Consider the following 24,034-nt stretch of genomic DNA (forward strand, 5'->3'; position numbering starts at 1 on the left):
TATGTAAACAAATTATATTTCTGAATGAAGGCTTGTTTCATCTGTGCTATTTGGCATTTTATATCGCTCCTGCTTCGTCCATCCTTAGTAATTCTACTTCCCAAATATCAAAATTCTTCTACCTTCATAATCTTTTCTCTTCCCATTTTTACATTCAGTGGTCCATCTTCATTATTTCTACTGCATTTTATTACTTTCGTTTTGTTCTTCATTATTTTCATGAGATAGTTCTTGTGTAGGACTTCATCCATACTGTTCATTGTTCCTTCTAAATCTTTTACTCTCGGCTAGAATTACTATATCATCAGCAAATCATAGCATCTTTATCCTTTCACCTTGTCCTGTTACTCCGGATCTAAATTGTTCTTTAACATCATTAACTGCTAGTTCTATGTAAAGATTAAAAAGTAACAGGGATAGGGAACATCCTTGTCAGACTCCCTTTCTTATTACAGCTTCTTTCTTATGTTCTTCAATTGTCACTGTTGCTGTTTGGTTCCTGTAAATGTTAGCAATCATTCTTCTATGTCTGTATTTGAACCCTAATTTTTTTAAATGCTGAATATTTTATTCCAGTCTACATTATCAAATGCCTTTTCTAGGTCTATAAATGCCAAGTATGTTGGTTTGTTTTTCTTTAATCTTTCTTTTATTATTAATCTGAGCCCTAAAATTGCTTCCCTTGTCTTCCAAAAACCAAATTAGTCTTCTCCTAACACTTCTTCCACTCTCCTCTCAATTCTTCTGTATAGAATTCTGGTTAAATTTTTTGATGCATGACTAGTTAAGCTAAGTTGTGTATTCTTCACATTTATCTGCTCCTGCTTTCTTTGGTATCAAGACTGTAACACTCTTTTTGAAGTCTGACGGAACTTCCCCTTTTTTTTAACTATTACACACCACTTTGTATAATCTATCGATCACTTCCTCCCCTGCACTACACAGTAATTCTACAGATTCTAACACCATTTCCTAAATCATTTCCTCCGTATCACTCTTCAATATATTCCATCCACCTATTGACTTTGCCTTTCGTATTATAAATTGGTGTACCATCTTTGTTTAACACTATCAGATTTTAATTTTTATACCCCAAAATTTTCCTTAACTTTCCTGTATGCTCCGTCTATTTTACCAATGTTCATTTCTCTTTCTACTTCTGAACACTTTTCTTTAATCCATTCTTCTTTCGCCAGTTTGCACTTCCTGTTTATAGCATTACTTAATTGCCTTGGATAGTTCCTTTTACTTTCTTCATCCCTAGCAATCTTATATTTTCTACGTTCATCCATCAGCTGCAATATATCGTCTGAAACCAAAGGTTTTCTACCAGTTCTCTTTAATCCGCCTAAGTTTGCTTCTGCTGATTTTAGAATTTTCTTTTCAACATTCTCCCATTCTTCTACATTTTCTACCTTATCTTTTTTACTCAGACCTCTTGCGATGTCCTCCTCAAAAATCTTCTTTACCTCCTCTTACTCAAGCTTCTCTAAATTCCTCCGATTCATCTCACACCTTTTCTTCAGCCCCCCAATCTACATTTCATTATCACTAAATTATGGTCGCTATCAATGTCTACTCCAGAGTAAGCTTTACAGTCAGCGAGCTGATTTCTAAATCTTTGGTATATCTTCTATATCTGATAACTTGCAGTATCACTGGCTTTTTCCATGTCTATATTTTTCTACTATGATTTTTAAACTGGGTGTTGGCAATTACTAAATTATAATTCGTGCAAAACTCTAAAGTCGGTCCCCTCTTTCATTCCTTTTGCCCAGCCTGTATTCTCCCACTATATTTCCTTTCTTGCCTTTTCCAATGCTTGCATTCCAATCTCAAACTATTATTATATTTTCATCCCCTTTTATGTGTTTAATGGCTTCATCAATTTCTTTGTATACACACTACCTCATCATCATCATGAGCGCTTGTAGGCATATAGATGTTAACAATCGTTTTTTGTTTAGGTTTTAATTTTATCCTTATTACAATGCATTCCTTATTGTAATGCATTTTGAAATACTCTACTCTCTTCCCTATCTTCTTGTTCATTACAAAACCTACTCCTGCCTGCCCATTATTTGAAGCTGAGTTAATTATTCTAAAATCACCTGACCAAAAGTCGATTTTCTCTTCCCACCGAACCTCGCTAATTCCTACATCTACATTTATCCTATCCATTTCCCTCCTTAAATTTTCTAACCTACCAACCTTTTTTAGACTTCTAACATTCCACGCTCTGACTCGTAGAATGCTATTTTTTGATTTTCTAATAACCCCTTCCTTAGTAGTCCCAACCCAGAGATCTGAACGGGGGACTAGTTTACCTCCAGAATATTTTACCCAGGAAGGCGCCTCCATCTTTGATATATGAAAATACAGAGGGCTACATTTTCTTGGAAAAAAAGCGGCTGTAGTTTTCCTTGCTTTCAGCTGTGCAATACTCAGAGGATTGAGTGATGTTGATATGGCCATTTAAGTTGTCCTGACCTATGCCCTTAACAACTACCGAAAGAGTTGCTGCCCTCTTTCAGGAATCATTCCTTAGTCTGGCTCTCAACAGATATCACTCCGATATGGTTGCACCTTCGCAATGCCAATAATAAATAAATAATAATCATAGTAATCACAATAAAAATAATAATAATAAACAGTGATTACATATAAAACAGAATTTAAAGTAATCGTCAGGATTTATTTACAGGTAGTTAAATATTGAAAGCCAAAATTTGGTCCCATGGACAAAAGACATTAGCATGACACTAGTCTTAGCACTTTTAATCACTAGTCTTGTATTAACAACATAAGTACAATAGACTGTAAGACAAGTATAAAGTTCTTTTACTGCAAATACCTTTGCTGTTCACAAATAAAACTACCCTAACAGTTTATGAATGAAATTTAGTACATTATTTCTTTTACTTACAGTCTAACAGTTACTCATCAAGCCACTTGTTTTCATGTACTGGAATTACTTGTGACGTCATCATAATTGCGTCGAACTTGTACACACTAGAAATTTGCTCCTTCACTGAGCTCGCAGAATACTGTCACTTCAAACTCTCATAATAACTCTCGCAGACTGATTGTCAACTGGTCTTCCCCACAGTATTTACACTCCTATCCTCTTTACCTGCAGGATTCGACCCAACTTGAAGCGTGAGAATGATCGTCCACCCTCAATTTTCCCATGGTATTTATAACCTGGATCCAGTAACCCTTCTCATAGAACATGTGTTTGGGTGTGTCAGCGGGCAGAAATACAAAGGACGATTGTTAAACGAATCTGTTACCTTTACTAAAAGGGTTTCCTTTAGCTCATTTATGGATTCTCCCATTATATTTTTTACTACTTTCTTTTCAATTGGCAGGAATTACGCAGAGTTACTCAGATTTGTTTTACTGGTCTTGTTACAATATGTTAGATTTTTCAAAATTATATTTTTGATACTAAATAGCTATAATCCAGTTTTATGTCAAATTTATTTATTTTTTTTTTTGTATTAAAAATCATATATTTTTTCTTAACACTAATTACTTACAGTTGATGTAAACCAATGCCTCAACTCATCAAGTTCATGTTCCTGTGTTATTTACTTCATAAAGTAGAGCAGTATCATGAATGAAGGATTAAGTGGGTGGAAATCTTTAATGAGTTGCAGGTCAAGTAATGATCGCAGTTCTCTTGAGTAAGAAAGACTTATATTTCAATTATTATTAGAAAATATCTTAGATCTGAATTACATGCGTTTGTTAGTATATATATATATATTATACCTTAACAACACTAAAAATGTATGTTTCATCATAACTTAAATTCACAAATTACGAAATTAAACTAATAAACAAAGAACTAAAACTTAACTTATATTACAGAACAATAAAAACAAAACTAAAATACACTGTAATATGAAGCAGAAAATTTAATAATAAAAAACCTACTTTTTATTTATAACCAAAGTTTGTAAAAAATAAAAACAGTGCTCATGAAAAAACATTTTTGTTTAAAAAAGATAAAAATGTACAAATTAAAAAAATATTTAAAATCCATAATTTTTATTGTATAGAGAAAAAAAGGAACAAATTTAACACAATTTTACTAGGGTTAAAAAAGGTCTTGCAACTATTATCCTAAAACCAATTTGTTAGTAATTTTTTAAAAAAGGATTAGGCTCTGTTTCTGCATTTAATTCTCACTTTCAAAAAGGGAGTATAGGCAGTAGTTGGTCACAACTTTAAAAAACTATTAATTTTGATGCTTCTGGAAAAGTATTACAACCAGAATTTTTATTCTTTAATAATTTGTTTTTCCTACACAAAAAAATGGTGAAATATAAAGTACAATATAATTAAAAACTAAACTAATGATTCAATTCTTGCTTATATTTCAAGTTGAAGTTTGCATCAAACTTTTGATTTCAGTCAACGGCAAATTGAAAAACCAACGACCGATACCTGGCCAATCCTTAATTAAAGAAAAAATATTTCCGTGTGAAAACTGTCGTTCGTAAGTAGAACTAAAAAAATAGAAACTCGAAGATAGTATTTCAATGGACTGCTACTGAGCATGAGCTAAATAAAGTTTTGTGGGTTGTGAGAGTGTGTGTTTGTTTTTTATCCTAAGGTTTCCTACTCGGTGGTGATGAAGTGCAGGTACTCTCGAGCCCCTGAGTTAAAAGACTCAGTCCCTCCGGGGGTGTCCCCGTTAGTGGCGTAGCACAAAGGACCAAGTCCCGATTGCTGGGTGATGGAGGCCGGTAACGGGAGGCAGAGGAAAAAAAGTTTTCCTATTAATTTTCGTCCTTAAAATTATTTAATGACATCAAGCTTTTCGTCATTATTATGTTATAGTGAACTAAGTAGGATTAAAAATTAAATTCCATCAAATCGTCTGTGGTCTTTCAACATTTTGTTACAAAATCTCCGTGTGAGTATGTGGTAAAACTTAAAACGGCACCACCAAACGCCATAGAAAGTTAACAAAAAATTATCGAAGCCGGAAATGGTATAATGGAAAGGTATACGTATTTTGTACCGATCGAATTGACAACTTTTTTCTTTTACTGTTCGGTATAACAGGAATTAAGCTTACCTCAAATAAAATTCTAATTGTTAAAGTTGTTAATCATTGTTTACGCGATAATAAAAAGCCATAGTTCTCACATTTTGTTCAATAGTTTCTCCAGTTGATTGAATGTGTTTATTTTGGTGGGCATGATCAAAGTAACTATCGACTGTAAAAATAATATTTGAGGCTAGCTTTAATTCAATCGAAGGCCAGTATTTACGCTACTTTATGGTCTCATACACATAATACAGAGTTGAATTAATAGCTGTGACTTTACATCAGAAACCCTTATGAATTATTTTTGAAGATGAGTAAATGCTGTAATGTAAGAAAATATAAAAAAACGAATTTTTAGTATTGCAAGTGAAAAGCTAAAAAAAACAGAATCTTTAGTTTTTCACTTGTTGTGTTTTTTTTTTAATAAGTTGATCTAAAGTTTATTTTTTGTTTATAATGAATTTATTTTTTGTACTAAACAATTAGTACGTTTCCTCTTTGGTTCCAATGTAACCGCCAACCTACGGCCCATGTTGAAGTTATAACCTGCGATGATCGTTTGTGCTGTGTACGGTAGTGCTGGAGCAATTTGTGTTTTAAAGTAGATTGCTATGTAACTTCGTTTTCAGGTGACTTTGCTCTATTATTTTAACAAGATTCTGTCAGATTTGTTTTGTAACATCGAGGAAGAAATATTCTTGGTTATTTGTTTTGGTAAGGAAGGTAGATTTTTACCTGTTAACTATTTTTATGTTTTGCTACAGTAATTTAATATCTTGTAGTGAAATATTTTATTAGGATTATCCTAGAAATATTATTCTTTTATCTAAATTAAAACCCTCTGAAACTTAGTAAAACGTGTATTTTCTTCCATGTAAGGTTTTACTGGTATATACCCTATATTAGAATACATAATCGATGCTACATTCTTAAGCTGCAGCTGCTCCAGTTGAACTAAAAGCAAAATAATGTCAGATTTGTTTATATTTATTAGTGTAAAATCGGTGACTAGTGTTGAATGTTCAAATGTTGTTTGCTGTTTTTGAAGAGTGAAGTTTAACTTGATTCAAACCATGTTATTGCATGTGTGATCATGTTTTTATATATGAGCAAGTAAAGTTGTGCCTGTGATATATTGTGTTATAGTATTTAAAGTTTTAATTTTGAAATGTATAATAAGTTCTATTGTATTTATGCCTAGTAGAATCATGTATCCTAATAGTTACAGTCATAATATATGGTATATTTGAGAATGCTCATGAGTTTGATGCACAATGGCAGCAATGATGTGACTGCACTTGTCCAATAACTAAGGAAAACTGCATCAGTCCTTAAAACTGGTTACTTTATAATAATTCTCTTTTTATAATTACAGTCATTGTTAGATGAGCGACTGATGCGTTGCCAGAATCATTATCAAATGTTTGTGATGGGGTCTTTAGTTTTAATTGTAACCTTGAATACTTAGCATGGTCTACCATTAAAATTTTAAATATCAGTATTTATTTTGAAAGTAGAAAGTAAACTAGAAAACTAATATTAAATTTCAGAATTGGTTTAAAGATTTATTCAAATTGGTTTAAGATCTTAATAAAGCATTATCTTAAAACTGGGTTGGTAACAAAAATAAATTTTTTGATATTTCCAAGTAAGTTTTTTTTTTGACTATATAAAAAGTTATAGGCCTATACATGAATAGAAAACCTTCCATTTATCTTAAGTTTTGATTAATGTGTAAGATTATTAGATTAAAACTGGGTACATAAATATGTTAGTAGGACAAACATTTAATTTTAAATGAAGGGTATTATAATAATAATTATATATTATTATTACATTTAATAATATATAGCTTCGTGGGTTGTAAATAAAAAATTTACAACAAAGTTTTTAGCTTCTTGTGTAGTAAGTTCAATAATCTTTTGGCTGGAAAGAAACTGTTTGAAATTTCTATTGTTATTGTTATTATTATTTATATGAAACAAAGAGGTATTCTAAACTTATTTAAATAAATTCATGGGTAGAAAGTGCTCAGAAATTGTTTCTAAAATTGTTACTTTTAAATTAAACTAGTTTTACCATTTGATTGTTAAACAGCTATCATCTATAGATGCAAATGTCATTATTTGCATCAGTGATCATTATATTATGCTAAATAAATGTAAAGTATAAAAAAAAAATCTGATGTGGACACCACATAACTTCGGTGTACACCTATTAAATTACTTATATACATTTTTTGCTGCACTTCATCTAAACTTATTTCATTTCAAAGTGAGATACAATGCTCCAATTTTTTCATGAAGTGGACAGTTACACAATTGCTAAAATATTAGTTTTTATTAAAATCAAATATTTATACAATTATTAATTCAAAATCTTACCTGAAATATTAGGATAGGGTAAAAGTCATTTTATTACTCTTTAAACAGATGTAAGTATTTTATCTATCTAATATTTTGCTTTTTAAATTATTATGATGTAACCTTCAACAAAATGAAAACAAAAACGAAACCGTATGAGGTTACTCAATTTTTGGTTTATATTTTTAACATGTTTTTACTGGGTTTAAAATGAGTATGTTGTTTTTGTAGGGTTTTTGTCTGTAAATTTATTCTGAAACACTTGTTACTACAGTTTTTGAATTTTCAGTAGGCCTCACATCTTGTCTGTACTTTGGTTTCAAAAGAATGACACCGATTTGATCCATATTGTGTGTGTGAATAGTACACTGTTCATTTGTCTTCATCATAAAATAGTAACATGCAAGATTTAATTATACTCAGGAAAAATGGCCTTAAAAATTTCCTTAGCATTTTATATTAGTTTATTTATTAATTTTCTTTCACGTCGCTCAAGTAGATATGTGATGTAAGTGAGAACGTTTCGGTTCTGTTACCATGCACACATCGGTTGGAATCCGACTTCATATACATATTTTTTTTTTTTTTTTTTTTAAATTTAAATATATTGATTTATTTGTAATTATTAATCGTTGATTGTAAAAATTGTTGAATTAAAATGAGAATTACATAAAATTTTATTTCACTAATAACTTCTGATTCTTTTTTCATATTATTTTTAGTATTGTTATTATTGAGAGTTATTATTTAGTATTAAATTTTTTTACATCAGAGGTTAATAATTATTAATAAATCAATACATTTAAATTAAAAAAGAATATATATATATATATATATATTTGTATATGAAGTTGGATTCGAACCGATGTCCTTCCCCTTGTAAGATCCAAATATCTCATTAATAAAAATTTTATTTGGCTATAACCCAGGAACCAATGAAAATAAGTACCACTTCTGATATATCTTTGAAAAGATATAAGAAAAGATACAAGGGCTTATTACTGCAGTTAAGAAAAAGTTCAAATGTTTCAAAATTAAAACCCTGCTTTATTTAGAGGTCTGTATACACATTTTTCGCCCAGTCGATTGCAATTAAAAGGGGAGGTACTTAACTAGATGTTACAACAGTCCTAGATACAAATTGTCAACATTCTATGATTAATTGTTTTTTGAGTTACGCAAGGTACATACATACTTCACACTGAAACTAGTCAAAACGGATATTTTCATTGAAATCTGGAAACTGACATTTTTCACGATTACAATACTTCCTTCATGCAAGGAAGTAAAAAGCGTAATGAAATTGAATAAAAAATGAACATTAAAATAAATTATTGTTAACTTGTATCTATAAAATAAAATAAAAATATTTCTTGACTATTTCATTTTAGACAATCTAAGTTGAAAGTGGTAAATTAGTTTTCATGCAAAATCATTTACTTCTTGAACTGATCGCCGTGTCCCAATACATGCTCTTGAATAGAGTTGGATAAGTTAAAAACTTATTTTATGAAAGACAAGTAGCATGAATTAACTTATAAAGAAATATATCCTAAATTAAATAACATTTTTATGAGATAAATGTTTAACATTCTTTTGACAGAACTTTTTAACTAGATCTGCATTTTTATAAATATTCTTAAGTTTCCCAACTATCGAATTATTATTCTGTTAACTTTTGACTATTACCATTATTTTGACTAAAGTCGCTATTATTCTGGGGTCATGTCTGACCCCAAAGTTTTATTGTGATTTATTTTAATAATGAAATAGAAATTTTTTAGTGTTAAAAATTTTTTGTAACTTGTCTCTTAGGAAAGTAACAGATTGGACAGAAAAAAGAAATATTTACATTAATTTTTATAAACTTTATCGCATTTTGTTGAAATTAAAAATTAAAACTTTTTAAAAAATTTTAAAGAAATACTAAACAAGTAAAAAAATCAGTAAAATCCAAATTTTTGTGTATAAAAGATATGGCCTTTCAAAATATTAGATTGTATTAATGTTTATATGCCTATGTTAAAATCCATCAATACAGTTTGTGCTGAAAATCCCTTTTTGCTGAAAATCACTTTTTACACAATACAATCAAATTGCTGTAGGTTTTGTATACATTTGTTTTGCACCTGGAACACACTTGTGATGTCTTCCTATCTTTTCCTCCTGGGAATAATGCATGCCATTTCCTTTGTGGAATGGTAACTTCCACAGGTTCTTGAGGACAATTGTTCTTGAAGCAATGAGTTGCTTCAGTTCATGCGGAAAGGTTTTTTGTTGAGCTCAGATTGAGGTAGTCTTGAACTAAAAGTATTGTTGCAACAATACTTTTTATGAAATTACATCAGTAGTATACATATGCCGGCTAACGAACAGGTCAAAGGTCACACCGGTTCTGGGACAAGGTGATGTCGTCAACAAAAAAAATGTGGGGGAAAAATGGCGGGAAAACATTTTTGCTGACATCATTGTTTTTGTTTGTTTGCGAAGTTATCTCTCTCAATGACAAGGCTAACGGTTTTATGTAAAAGCCCGCCAAATCCTACCGGTTTTTATTGCGTTCTTACTGTTCTCTCTACTAGTGTATACTGTGTTGTGTTATTCTTCTTCTTCTTTTGTTTAATTTTCCTCGTCGCCATTTTTTTTCTATTATTTAAGGTAAGTTAAATGTTATTTTAATAACTTAATATGAAATAATATTTTGTCTTTATATATATGTAATTGTAACACATTTCCAAAAATATAATTAACGCTAATATATAGTACATTTTAAAATAATAGTGTGGTTTGTGTATAATTCCAGCAATAATAATTATGTTCTTAAATAAAATTTGTCTGTTTAATTCCGGCAATAAATAATAATTATATACGTAATTCTTTTTTTTTTTTGTCTTCAGTCATTTGACTGGTTTGATGCAGCTCTCCAAGATTCCCTATCTAGTGCTAGTCGTTTCATTTCAGTATACCCTCTACATCCTACATCCCCCAACAATTTGTTTTACATACTCCAAACGTGGCCTGCCTACACAATTTTTCCCTTCTACCTGTCCTTCCAATATTAAAGCGACTATTCCAGGATGCCTTAGTATGTGGCCTATAAGTCAGTCTCTTCTTTTAACTATATTTTTCCAAATGCTTCTTTCTTCATCTATTTGCCGCAATACCTCTTCATTTGTCACTTTATCCACCCATCTGATTTTTAACATTCTCCTATAGCAACACATTTCAAAAGCTTCTAATCTTTTCTTCTCAGATACTCCGATCGTCCAAGTTTCACTTCCATATAAAGCGACACTCCAAACATACACTTTCAAAAATCTTTTCCTGACATTTAAATTAATTTTTGATGTAAACAAATTATATTTCTTACTGAAGGCTCGTTTAGCTTGTGCTATTCGGCATTTTATATCGCTCCTGCTTCGTCCATCTTTAGTAATTTTACTTCCCAAATAACAAAATTCTTCTACCTCCATAATCTTTTCTCCTCCTATTTTCACATTCAGTGGTCCATCTTTGTTATTTCTACTACATTTCATTACTTTTGTTTTGTTCTTGTTTATTTTCACGCGATAGTTCTTGCGTAGGACTTCATCTATGCCGTTCATTGTTTCTTCTAAATCCTTTTTACTCTCGGCTAGAATTACTATATCATCAGCAAATCGTAGCATCTTTATGTTTTCACCTTGTACTGTTACTCCGAATCTAAATTGTTCTTTAACATCATTAACTGCTAGTTCCATGTAAAGATTAAAAAGTAACGGCGATAGGGAACATCATTGTCGGACTCCCTTTCTTATTAGGGCTTCTTTCTTATGGTCTTCAATTGTTATTGTTGCTGTTTGGTTCCTGTACATGTTAGCAATTGTTCTTCTATCTCTGTATTTGAACCCTAATTTTTTTAAAATGCTGAACATTTTATTCCAGTCTACGTTATCGAAAGCCTTTTCTAGGTCTATAAACGCCAAGTATGTTGGTTTGTTTTTCTTTAATCTTCCTTCTGCTATTAATCTGAGGCCTAAAATTGCTTCCCTTGTCCCTATACTTTTCCTGAAACCAAATTGGTCTTCTCCTAACACTTCTTCCACTCTCCTCTCAGTTCTTCTGTATAAAATTCTAGTTAAGATTTTTGATGCATGACTAGTAATTCTAAAATTTCCAAAAAATGTATTAAATATTAATATGTTAGAGTAGCTATGCATTCTAAACGATATTACGTTTGTTTAATTCCGACGATAATTATATATGTAGTTGTACAATATTTATATATAATTGTATAATTTAAAATAATATGTAACCAAAAGTAATAGTTATATACATTTGTAGAATTAAAACGTTGATACAGTTATTGTTAAAGCGGTTTAATTTATTACTTAAACAAAATTAATATCGATACAGTGGTAAATGGATTCGTTTAAATATAAATATATATTATAACCGTAATACTTTAATACTTATGAAGTGTACAGTAATGTTATATAAAACTGTTTTTATTCTGTATTTTCAGTTAATTGTTGATTTTAAAAAGCAATACTATTTTATTTGATCGTTTAGGGTACAAAGTTATCGAACAGCCGATTGTTTTTACGTGTGTTATGGTGGGTGGTGATTAAGAAAAAAAAACCACTCCATCTATGTCTGCCGGTATTCCGGGGAAGAGATAAGAAAGAAGATCCGTTCTAACTGTATCAAAAGACCATTCGTCTATCTCTAACACGTAGATGAGATAAGATAAGATAAGATCTTCGTTGTAGATGAGATAAGTTTTTCCTGTATACGTATTCACGATTCCGTTGATCTTACAGGGTTGAGCGATGTTAAAGTAAAAACACACATTCTTCGGATTTCCTTTCGTTCAGTTTCTGTGTATGGAGGTTGAACATGTACAACTGACGGTCTGCAATAACCACCATATCTCCATTCGGTCGCTGGTACATTGCGTCCACCCTTTCGAATGTGCTCGAAAGAAATTTCAATCGTTCGTTGATGATCAGCGGCCTGTAGTAACTTTTAGTTTCATGTTTGCCGTCTTCAGAGATATTTATTATCCATAACTGTTTTTTGTAGGTGACGTAGAGTTTACCGTTGACCAGCAGATACTTAATATTATCACCATCTCCTTCTTTAATTGCGCAAACGTCAGTAAGGTAAGGGTTAGGTAAAGGAGTAAATGGTGTCAGATCTGACGGTCGACGTATTGCTTCACTGGTGCCGTAAAGGGACTGCACGGCTAATATGTCGTCTTCGCTTAAGTTCGCGCGTCCGTTCAGGTATGGGTACATAAGCGCGTGTATATTATAAGAGTGTCGGATACCCAAGGCGTGTCCGATCTCGTACATCAACGTATTGAGTAGACTAGTTTTGCCATTCTCGGCTTTAACTTCTAGATCATAACTCCAGTCCTCCTCATCGTCTATGTGGATCTCTATGGGTTTGTTAGCAGCGTTGGGAAAAAATGCATGAGTCAAGATACCTCCCGGTCCGTCGAGTTTACTTGAACATCGAATTCTTTCGTTTTTGGCGCAGGTGTGGATGCCGTACTTGTCCGAAATAAGGATATCGTACTCATAGTACGCTTGGGTAAACTTCAACGGAGTGTCTTTTCGCCACTTTCATCTTTTTAGCCGTTGCTAACTGATAATGCCATTTTAGATCTTGTTTTTTCAATGCAATTCTGGAGGTAGCATATTCCGATAGGTCTGCCACACCGCACCGGGGCGTACGCATAAAGGTTTCTGTCTCGTTATTTAACTTCCCGTCAACACGAAGTTGAAAATATTCTTGAAATAACCTAACGGCATCTTCTATCGCTTTTGCATCGTGCAGGCTCATATTACCTCCCTTCAGAAACCCATACTCTAATAAAAATTTATTGGAATCGAATTCGTCTGCTGCGGTGACAGCTGCCGCCGGGTAGAAGCTTATTAACAGTAAGATCATCATTTTAACGTTTATATTTGTAGACTTATCATTTCAACGCAATCGGATCATTTATATATATTTACCTAAGCTCTGTTGTAGGAATCCTTCCTTGAGGTAATGGCTGGCCACCAGCCAAACTAGCTCCAAGCGCTGTTAAATGGTGGACAGGTACTAGCTGGCATACAGCGACCGAGGCGTGGCAGCCTAAATTGCTGCCTTTTAGTTATAAGAACTTCAATAGTTTTAATTGTAACAAGGGGTGCGCCTAGTTCTATTGTTATTAGTTTTATTGTTGACAAGTGAGCGACTGGGACACTTAAGCGGGTGCTGTACGGCACCCTGCTTAATTCGCTCACGCAAGTTAGGTAGCTCATTAGGAGCAGATAGGATCGAGGTCGCTATACCGTTTTTTAGAGGCACAGTAGCCGTTTTTTGGCACGGAAAATTTGGTCTATGCTCTAGGGCGACCGAATGGGGTGGTGGTGGGAGAAATGCCAGCTAACCAATATATATATTTACTCAGGCTTATATTTCTTAATGATAATGAAGAGGAATTAAATCTAGAAAAGAAAAAACTATTTTTTTTATTTTTTCAAAACGATTTATTGACTTTAAAACTGAATACAGAAGGAATGGCGTTACGGTTTACATACATACATACATACATATATACATACATACATACATATATACATACATATATACATACATACATATATTTTCTCATACAAAAAAATTGCATATTACAAATAGATCGGCGTTAAGTTTAATATACATATGGTAAAGAAAAGCTAAATATTTAATTTTTGCTCCAGTCCTTGTCGTCTTCTGGAAACGGTTCTTGAATTTTGATTTCTGGATCTTGTTGCAAGTAGACTGGTAGATCTGCGTGCACTTTTGCAGGAAAGTATAGACCGTAATGATCGATATACCGTCCGCAATAGTCGAATTTCTTACAATCGATAGCGTGTGTTTTATCATCACCATCACCGCAGTGTACAGAGTGAGTGACAAGCATCATAAAACAATATTTACAAATATACGATGCAATAAACTTCAATTCGTTAACCGAATCGGTAAAAGTCTTCTCCATCACTAATACAAATCCGATAATATTTTACAGAAAAACAATATCTCTTTGTAATCGTTCAAGTTACGATTGGTCTTTGCGATTCTTTCGTTAAGTTTTTTTATTTTTTTTGTCAAAAATATGTTCATATCACACTCACCACCACAATCCAATCTATCATATCTGTCAGTTCATTTTCAATATCTTGAATGTGTGTTTTGAACGGTATTCCTAAAAGTACAGTATTTGGTAATGTCTCAGTTTCTGTAATTATTGAAATCGGAAATCGATCCGTTAATATATCCTTTAAATGCGTTATATTTGTTATCGGACTAGTCGGTAAGAAAGTCACCATCCATGTGGACACTTCCATCGTTAAGGCTTGAACACAGCGGTTGTAAGTTTCATAAGATGACGCAACGTTCTTACGCGTCGATTCGGAAAAAATCTAATTGTCCACACCGCTGCGGCTATATCAACATCCATCGCTAAACTGCGGATGGAATTGTACATCGGGAGGTCTATATAGTTGGTTACGTTTCCACACCACCCACGAGGTAGTAACCGTGGCGCGTTGAGATTTTTTTTTACATGATTGAAATCTCTCCCCAATAGGCCTACTGTAAAACACTCGAATCTTTTTTTTTGTTTTTTTTTTTCAAATTTTTGCAAGTGATTCAGTGCAAGCATAAATAATATTCCTGGCATAAGGAGGGCTATTACTATAATTGAGTTCTCTAACCAAAGATGTCGATTCATCAACATCTTGCAGCAGACTGAGCTCTACAGCGGTTCTCGACGTGGAACAACATGTTCAAACGAAAGCGGCACGTTTTCCTTGATGCAGTCTTGACAACGAGTTGAGTGGCGATGCGCATCCATCCTTTCGTTACACCAACGTGTGTTTGCGCGTGTGTGTGTCAGCGGAGCGACGTAGAGAGAGATGTTTTTCGTGCGGGATGCGGCGCTCGACTGACGAACCGTCCGGCCTACGCGTGACTCTCTTGAACAGGAAAACAGCCGTATTTTCCTTATGATAACCACACAATCATGTTTTGACCTGCTTATCTATTGCATGCACCTCCGTTCAAGTTTTATAAAACACGTGCTTATCTATTGTCCACACATCCGCTCAATTTTTTCCTTATAAACAGGAAAACAGAAATAAATTCTTATTTTTTCCTTTAAAACAGGAAACGTCTATCACCAATCACATCCGCTCAAGTTTTAACAACTATTTTTTACTTATAAACCAAAAAATGTTATTGAATACGATAAAAATATATAAATCTTTACGAATATAACAATCCTTTTATCCAAAAAAAAATCGGTCCTTTTCAGGACCACCTTAAACACTCTCATTTACATATTACATGTCCACTACGATCACGTAATCTGCCAATCCACCAAATATATAATTATCTAATGCCGTCGACAATTCAAATACATCGTCTTCTTCTTCAATATTCGGATAAGAGCAAACACAAACGACATAAAACTTTCGCGGTACCAACGCACTATATCGTTTTAAAAATTGATACGTTTGATCTTTCTTTATGGTGCTTTCATCCGAATAATAGTAAATTATTCTAGTATGCTTTAGAATAGTATTAAGAGTTGTTTGCCAGCTTAATGCTTGTAATGACTGAACACCTGTCACATATACCCGTACTTTTCTGTCCTTGATAGACATAATAAACGCCAGTAGTGAACACTGTAAGGTCTGACAAGTGAATGAATGGTACAATTTCCACACCACCCATTAGGTATGTAACATAGCGCGTTGAGATTTTTTTTTTAACGAGTGATGATATCTCTCCCCGTGAGGCCTATAAACACTCGACGTATAGTTTTACAAACTAACTTTTAAATCTTCAGTGAAGCCGTCTTCTTTCATTCCGTAATAAGTTAATTTCATCGAATGATGTCTTACAACGGTCATTTCGTCTTCGGTAAATCTATTTGTATATTTCAGTGGTAAATAGATTCGAAGGCAACCAAGTTCATCCGCTTCGGCGTCGTACAATATGGCGCAAATACGATACTCATATAAAGGTGTAAACACCTTTCTCATATCCAACAATACATAGTCTACTCCAACATGAAGATCAGACAACTTTTTCCAAGGAATTTCTTGAGAAAACAATCTTCATCGTTGAAAGTGTTAACAAATGATATGGCATCCATCATCACACCCGCAGGGCTGACACTCAAATGATTAGTTAACGATGGTACCGTGTAGATGTTTATATCCCCTCCACACCTCTCAGCAATTTTGCAAAGTAATCGATAGAGTTCGTTACCGTCGATAACTTTACAGGGAAACGGATTTTTCCATAACACTTCGTATTTATTTGCACGTACCATAGCGTATATTCTTTTCACGTTTTCAATAATCAAATCGCAGGAACACAAATATTCTGGTAGTCCACGTCCGCAATAGTCGAATTTCTTACAATCGATAGCGTGTGTTTTATCGATGGTACCGTGTAGATGTTTATATCCCCTCCACACCTCTCAGCAATTTTGCAAAGTAATCGATAGAGTTCGTTACCGTCGATAACTTTACAGGGAAACGGATTTTTCCATAACACTTCGTATTTATTTGCACGTACCATAGCGTATATTCTTTTCACGTTTTCAATAATCAAATCGCAGGAACACAAATATTCTGGTAGTCCACGTCCGCAATAGTCGAATTTCTTACAATCGATAGCGTGTGTTTTATCATCACCATCACCGCAGTGTACAGAGTGAGTGACAAGCATCATAAAACAATATTTACAAATATACGATGCAATAAACTTCAATTCGTTAACCGAATCGGTAAAAGTCTTCTCCATCACTAATACAAATCCGATAATATTTTACAGAAAAACAATATCTCTTTGTAATCGTTCAAGTTACGATTGGTCTTTGCGATTCTTTCGTTAAGTTTTTTTATTTTTTTTGTCAAAAATATGTTCATATCACACTCACCACCACAATCCAATCTATCATATCTGTCAGTTCATTTTCAATATCTTGAATGTGTGTTTTGAACGGTATTCCTAAAAGTACGGTATTTGGTAATGTCTCAGTTTCTGTAATTATTGAAATCGGAAATCGATCCGTTAATATATCCTTTAAATGCGTTATATTTGTTATCGGACTAGTCGGTAAGAAAGTCACCATCCATGTGGACACTTCCATCGTTAAGGCTTGAACACAGCGGTTGTAAGTTTCATAAGATGACGCAACGTTCTTACGCGTCGATTCGGAAAAAATCTAATTGTCCACACCGCTGCGGCTATATCAACATCCATCGCTAAACTGCGGATGGAATTGTACATCGGGAGGTCTATATAGTTGGTTACGTTTCCACACCACCCACGAGGTAGTAACCGTGGCGCGTTGAGATTTTTTTTTACATGAGTGAAATCTCTCCCCAATAGGCCTACTGTAAAACACTCGAATCTTTTTTTTTGTTTTTTTTTTCAAATTTTTGCAAGTGATTCAGTGCAAGCATAAATAATATTCCTGGCATAAGGAGGGCTATTACTATAATTGAGTTCTCTAACCAAAGATGTCGATTCATCAACATCTTGCAGCAGACTGAGCTCTACAGCGGTTCTCGACGTGGAACAACATGTTCAAACGAAAGCGGCACGTTTTCCTTGATGCAGTCTTGACAACGAGTTGAGTGGCGATGCGCATCCATCCCTTCGTTACACCAACGTGTGTTTGCGCGTGTGTGTGTCAGCGGAGCGACGTAGAGAGAGATGTTTTCCGTGCGGGATGCGGCGCTCGACTGACGAACCGTCCGGCCTACGCGTGACTCTCTTGAACAGGAAAACAGCCGTATTTTCCTTATGATAACCACACAATCATGTTTTGACCTGCTTATCTATTGCATGCACCTCCGTTCAAGTTTTATAAAACACGTGCTTATCTATTGTCCACACATCCGCTGAATTTTTTCCTTATAAACAGGAAACGTCTATCACCAATCACATCCGCTCAAGTTTTAACAACTATATTTTACTTATAAACCAAAAAATGTTATTGAATACGATAAAAATATATAAATCTTTACGAATATAACAATCCTTTTATCCAAAAAAAAATCGGTCCTTTTCAGGACCACCTTAAACACTCTCATTTACATATTACATGTCCACTACGATCACGTAATCTGCCAATCCACCAAATATATAATTATCTAATGCCGTCGACAATTCAAATACATCGTCTTCTTCTTCAATATTCGGATAAGAGCAAACACAAACGACATAAAACTTTCGCGGTACCAACGCACTATATCGTTTTAAAAATTGATACGTTTGATCTTTCTTTATGGTGCTTTCATCCGAATAATAGTAAATTATTCTAGTATGCTTTAGAATAGTATTAAGAGTTGTTTGCCAGCTTAATGCTTGTAATGACTGAACACCTGTCACATATACCCGTACTTTTCTGTCCTTGATAGACATAATAAACGCCAGTAGTGAACACTGTAAGGTCTGACAAGTGAATGAATGGTACAATTTCCACACCACCCATTAGGTATGTAACATAGCGCGTTGAGATTTTTTTTTAACGAGTGATGATATCTCTCCCCGTGAGGCCTATAAACACTCGACGTATAGTTTTACAAACTAACTTTTAAATCTTCAGTGAAGCCGTCTTCTTTCATTCCGTAATAAGTTAATTTCATCGAATGATGTCTTACAACGGTCATTTCGTCTTCGGTAAATCTATTTGTATATTTCAGTGGTAAATAGATTCGAAGGCAACCAAGTTCATCCGCTTCGGCGTCGTACAATATGGCGCAAATACGATACTCATATAAAGGTGTAAACACCTTTCTCATATCCAACAATACATAGTCTACTCCAACATGAAGATCAGACAACTTTTTCCAAGGAATTTCTTGAGAAAACAATCTTCATCGTTGAAAGTGTTAACAAATGATATGGCATCCATCATCACACCCGCAGGGCTGACACTCAAATGATTAGTTAACGATGGTACCGTGTAGATGTTTATATCCCCTCCACACCTCTCAGCAATTTTGCAAAGTAATCGATAGAGTTCGTTACCGTCGATAACTTTACAGGGAAACGGATTTTTCCATAACACTTCGTATTTATTTGCACGTACCATAGCGTATATTCTTTTCACGTTTTCAATAATCAAATCGCAGGAACACAAATATTCTGGTAGTCCACGTCCGCAATAGTCGAATTTCTTACAATCGATAGCGTGTGTTTTATCGATGGTACCGTGTAGATGTTTATATCCCCTCCACACCTCTCAGCAATTTTGCAAAGTAATCGATAGAGTTCGTTACCGTCGATAACTTTACAGGGAAACGGATTTTTCCATAACACTTCGTATTTATTTGCACGTACCATAGCGTATATTCTTTTCACGTTTTCAATAATCAAATCGCAGGAACACAAATATTCTGGTAGTCCACGTCCGCAATAGTCGAATTTCTTACAATCGATAGCGTGTGTTTTATCATCACCATCACCGCAGTGTACAGAGTGAGTGACAAGCATCATAAAACAATATTTACAAATATACGATGCAATAAACTTCAATTCGTTAACCGAATCGGTAAAAGTCTTCTCCATCACTAATACAAATCCGATAATATTTTACAGAAAAACAATATCTCTTTGTAATCGTTCAAGTTACGATTGGTCTTTGCGATTCTTTCGTTAAGTTTTTTTATTTTTTTTGTCAAAAATATGTTCATATCACACTCACCACCACAATCCAATCTATCATATCTGTCAGTTCATTTTCAATATCTTGAATGTGTGTTTTGAACGGTATTCCTAAAAGTACAGTATTTGGTAATGTCTCAGTTTCTGTAATTATTGAAATCGGAAATCGATCCGTTAATATATCCTTTAAATGCGTTATATTTGTTATCGGACTAGTCGGTAAGAAAGTCACCATCCATGTGGACACTTCCATCGTTAAGGCTTGAACACAGCGGTTGTAAGTTTCATAAGATGACGCAACGTTCTTACGCGTCGATTCGGAAAAAATCTAATTGTCCACACCGCTGCGGCTATATCAACATCCATCGCTAAACTGCGGATGGAATTGTACATCGGGAGGTCTATATAGTTGGTTACGTTTCCACACCACCCACGAGGTAGTAACCGTGGCGCGTTGAGATTTTTTTTTACATGATTGAAATCTCTCCCCAATAGGCCTACTGTAAAACACTCGAATCTTTTTTTTTGTTTTTTTTTTTCAAATTTTTGCAAGTGATTCAGTGCAAGCATAAATAATATTCCTGGCATAAGGAGGGCTATTACTATAATTGAGTTCTCTAACCAAAGATGTCGATTCATCAACATCTTGCAGCAGACTGAGCTCTACAGCGGTTCTCGACGTGGAACAACATGTTCAAACGAAAGCGGCACGTTTTCCTTGATGCAGTCTTGACAACGAGTTGAGTGGCGATGCGCATCCATCCTTTCGTTACACCAACGTGTGTTTGCGCGTGTGTGTGTCAGCGGAGCGACGTAGAGAGAGATGTTTTTCGTGCGGGATGCGGCGCTCGACTGACGAACCGTCCGGCCTACGCGTGACTCTCTTGAACAGGAAAACAGCCGTATTTTCCTTATGATAACCACACAATCATGTTTTGACCTGCTTATCTATTGCATGCACCTCCGTTCAAGTTTTATAAAACACGTGCTTATCTATTGTCCACACATCCGCTCAATTTTTTCCTTATAAACAGGAAAACAGAAATAAATTCTTATTTTTTCCTTTAAAACAGGAAACGTCTATCACCAATCACATCCGCTCAAGTTTTAACAACTATTTTTTACTTATAAACCAAAAAATGTTATTGAATACGATAAAAATATATAAATCTTTACGAATATAACAATCCTTTTATCCAAAAAAAAATCGGTCCTTTTCAGGACCACCTTAAACACTCTCATTTACATATTACATGTCCACTACGATCACGTAATCTGCCAATCCACCAAATATATAATTATCTAATGCCGTCGACAATTCAAATACATCGTCTTCTTCTTCAATATTCGGATAAGAGCAAACACAAACGACATAAAACTTTCGCGGTACCAACGCACTATATCGTTTTAAAAATTGATACGTTTGATCTTTCTTTATGGTGCTTTCATCCGAATAATAGTAAATTATTCTAGTATGCTTTAGAATAGTATTAAGAGTTGTTTGCCAGCTTAATGCTTGTAATGACTGAACACCTGTCACATATACCCGTACTTTTCTGTCCTTGATAGACATAATAAACGCCAGTAGTGAACACTGTAAGGTCTGACAAGTGAATGAATGGTACAATTTCCACACCACCCATTAGGTATGTAACATAGCGCGTTGAGATTTTTTTTTTAACGAGTGATGATATCTCTCCCCGTGAGGCCTATAAACACTCGACGTATAGTTTTACAAACTAACTTTTAAATCTTCAGTGAAGCCGTCTTCTTTCATTCCGTAATAAGTTAATTTCATCGAATGATGTCTTACAACGGTCATTTCGTCTTCGGTAAATCTATTTGTATATTTCAGTGGTAAATAGATTCGAAGGCAACCAAGTTCATCCGCTTCGGCGTCGTACAATATGGCGCAAATACGATACTCATATAAAGGTGTAAACACCTTTCTCATATCCAACAATACATAGTCTACTCCAACATGAAGATCAGACAACTTTTTCCAAGGAATTTCTTGAGAAAACAATCTTCATCGTTGAAAGTGTTAACAAATGATATGGCATCCATCATCACACCCGCAGGGCTGACACTCAAATGATTAGTTAACGATGGTACCGTGTAGATGTTTATATCCCCTCCACACCTCTCAGCAATTTTGCAAAGTAATCGATAGAGTTCGTTACCGTCGATAACTTTACAGGGAAACGGATTTTTCCATAACACTTCGTATTTATTTGCACGTACCATAGCGTATATTCTTTTCACGTTTTCAATAATCAAATCGCAGGAACACAAATATTCTGGTAGTCCACGTCCGCAATAGTCGAATTTCTTACAATCGATAGCGTGTGTTTTATCGATGGTACCGTGTAGATGTTTATATCCCCTCCACACCTCTCAGCAATTTTGCAAAGTAATCGATAGAGTTCGTTACCGTCGATAACTTTACAGGGAAACGGATTTTTCCATAACACTTCGTATTTATTTGCACGTACCATAGCGTATATTCTTTTCACGTTTTCAATAATCAAATCGCAGGAACACAAATATTCTGGTAGTCCACGTCCGCAATAGTCGAATTTCTTACAATCGATAGCGTGTGTTTTATCATCACCATCACCGCAGTGTACAGAGTGAGTGACAAGCATCATAAAACAATATTTACAAATATACGATGCAATAAACTTCAATTCGTTAACCGAATCGGTAAAAGTCTTCTCCATCACTAATACAAATCCGATAATATTTTACAGAAAAACAATATCTCTTTGTAATCGTTCAAGTTACGATTGGTCTTTGCGATTCTTTCGTTAAGTTTTTTTATTTTTTTTGTCAAAAATATGTTCATATCACACTCACCACCACAATCCAATCTATCATATCTGTCAGTTCATTTTCAATATCTTGAATGTGTGTTTTGAACGGTATTCCTAAAAGTACGGTATTTGGTAATGTCTCAGTTTCTGTAATTATTGAAATCGGAAATCGATCCGTTAATATATCCTTTAAATGCGTTATATTTGTTATCGGACTAGTCGGTAAGAAAGTCACCATCCATGTGGACACTTCCATCGTTAAGGCTTGAACACAGCGGTTGTAAGTTTCATAAGATGACGCAACGTTCTTACGCGTCGATTCGGAAAAAATCTAATTGTCCACACCGCTGCGGCTATATCAACATCCATCGCTAAACTGCGGATGGAATTGTACATCGGGAGGTCTATATAGTTGGTTACGTTTCCACACCACCCACGAGGTAGTAACCGTGGCGCGTTGAGATTTTTTTTTACATGAGTGAAATCTCTCCCCAATAGGCCTACTGTAAAACACTCGAATCTTTTTTTTTGTTTTTTTTTTCAAATTTTTGCAAGTGATTCAGTGCAAGCATAAATAATATTCCTGGCATAAGGAGGGCTATTACTATAATTGAGTTCTCTAACCAAAGATGTCGATTCATCAACATCTTGCAGCAGACTGAGCTCTACAGCGGTTCTCGACGTGGAACAACATGTTCAAACGAAAGCGGCACGTTTTCCTTGATGCAGTCTTGACAACGAGTTGAGTGGCGATGCGCATCCATCCCTTCGTTACACCAACGTGTGTTTGCGCGTGTGTGTGTCAGCGGAGCGACGTAGAGAGAGATGTTTTCCGTGCGGGATGCGGCGCTCGACTGACGAACCGTCCGGCCTACGCGTGACTCTCTTGAACAGGAAAACAGCCGTATTTTCCTTATGATAACCACACAATCATGTTTTGACCTGCTTATCTATTGCATGCACCTCCGTTCAAGTTTTATAAAACACGTGCTTATCTATTGTCCACACATCCGCTGAATTTTTTCCTTATAAACAGGAAACGTCTATCACCAATCACATCCGCTCAAGTTTTAACAACTATATTT

General features: G+C 34.4%; 1 protein-coding gene across 1 annotated transcript in view; it reads left to right on the forward strand.

Moving 5' to 3' along the window:
• Nucleotides 1-5,554: 5,554 nt before the first annotated feature.
• Nucleotides 5,555-24,034, forward strand: part of LOC142325631 (serine/threonine-protein kinase VRK1-like) — a 161,413-nt gene continuing 142,933 nt past the window's right edge. The window contains exon 1 of the mRNA XM_075367630.1: nt 5,555-5,779. The gene's annotated coding sequence lies outside the window, so the exon portion shown is untranslated. The remainder of the gene's footprint in view (nt 5,780-24,034) is intronic.

The sequence above is a fragment of the Lycorma delicatula genome, chromosome 5 (genome assembly GCF_047948215.1).
Source record: "Lycorma delicatula isolate Av1 chromosome 5, ASM4794821v1, whole genome shotgun sequence".
NCBI lineage: Eukaryota > Metazoa > Arthropoda > Insecta > Hemiptera > Fulgoridae > Lycorma > Lycorma delicatula.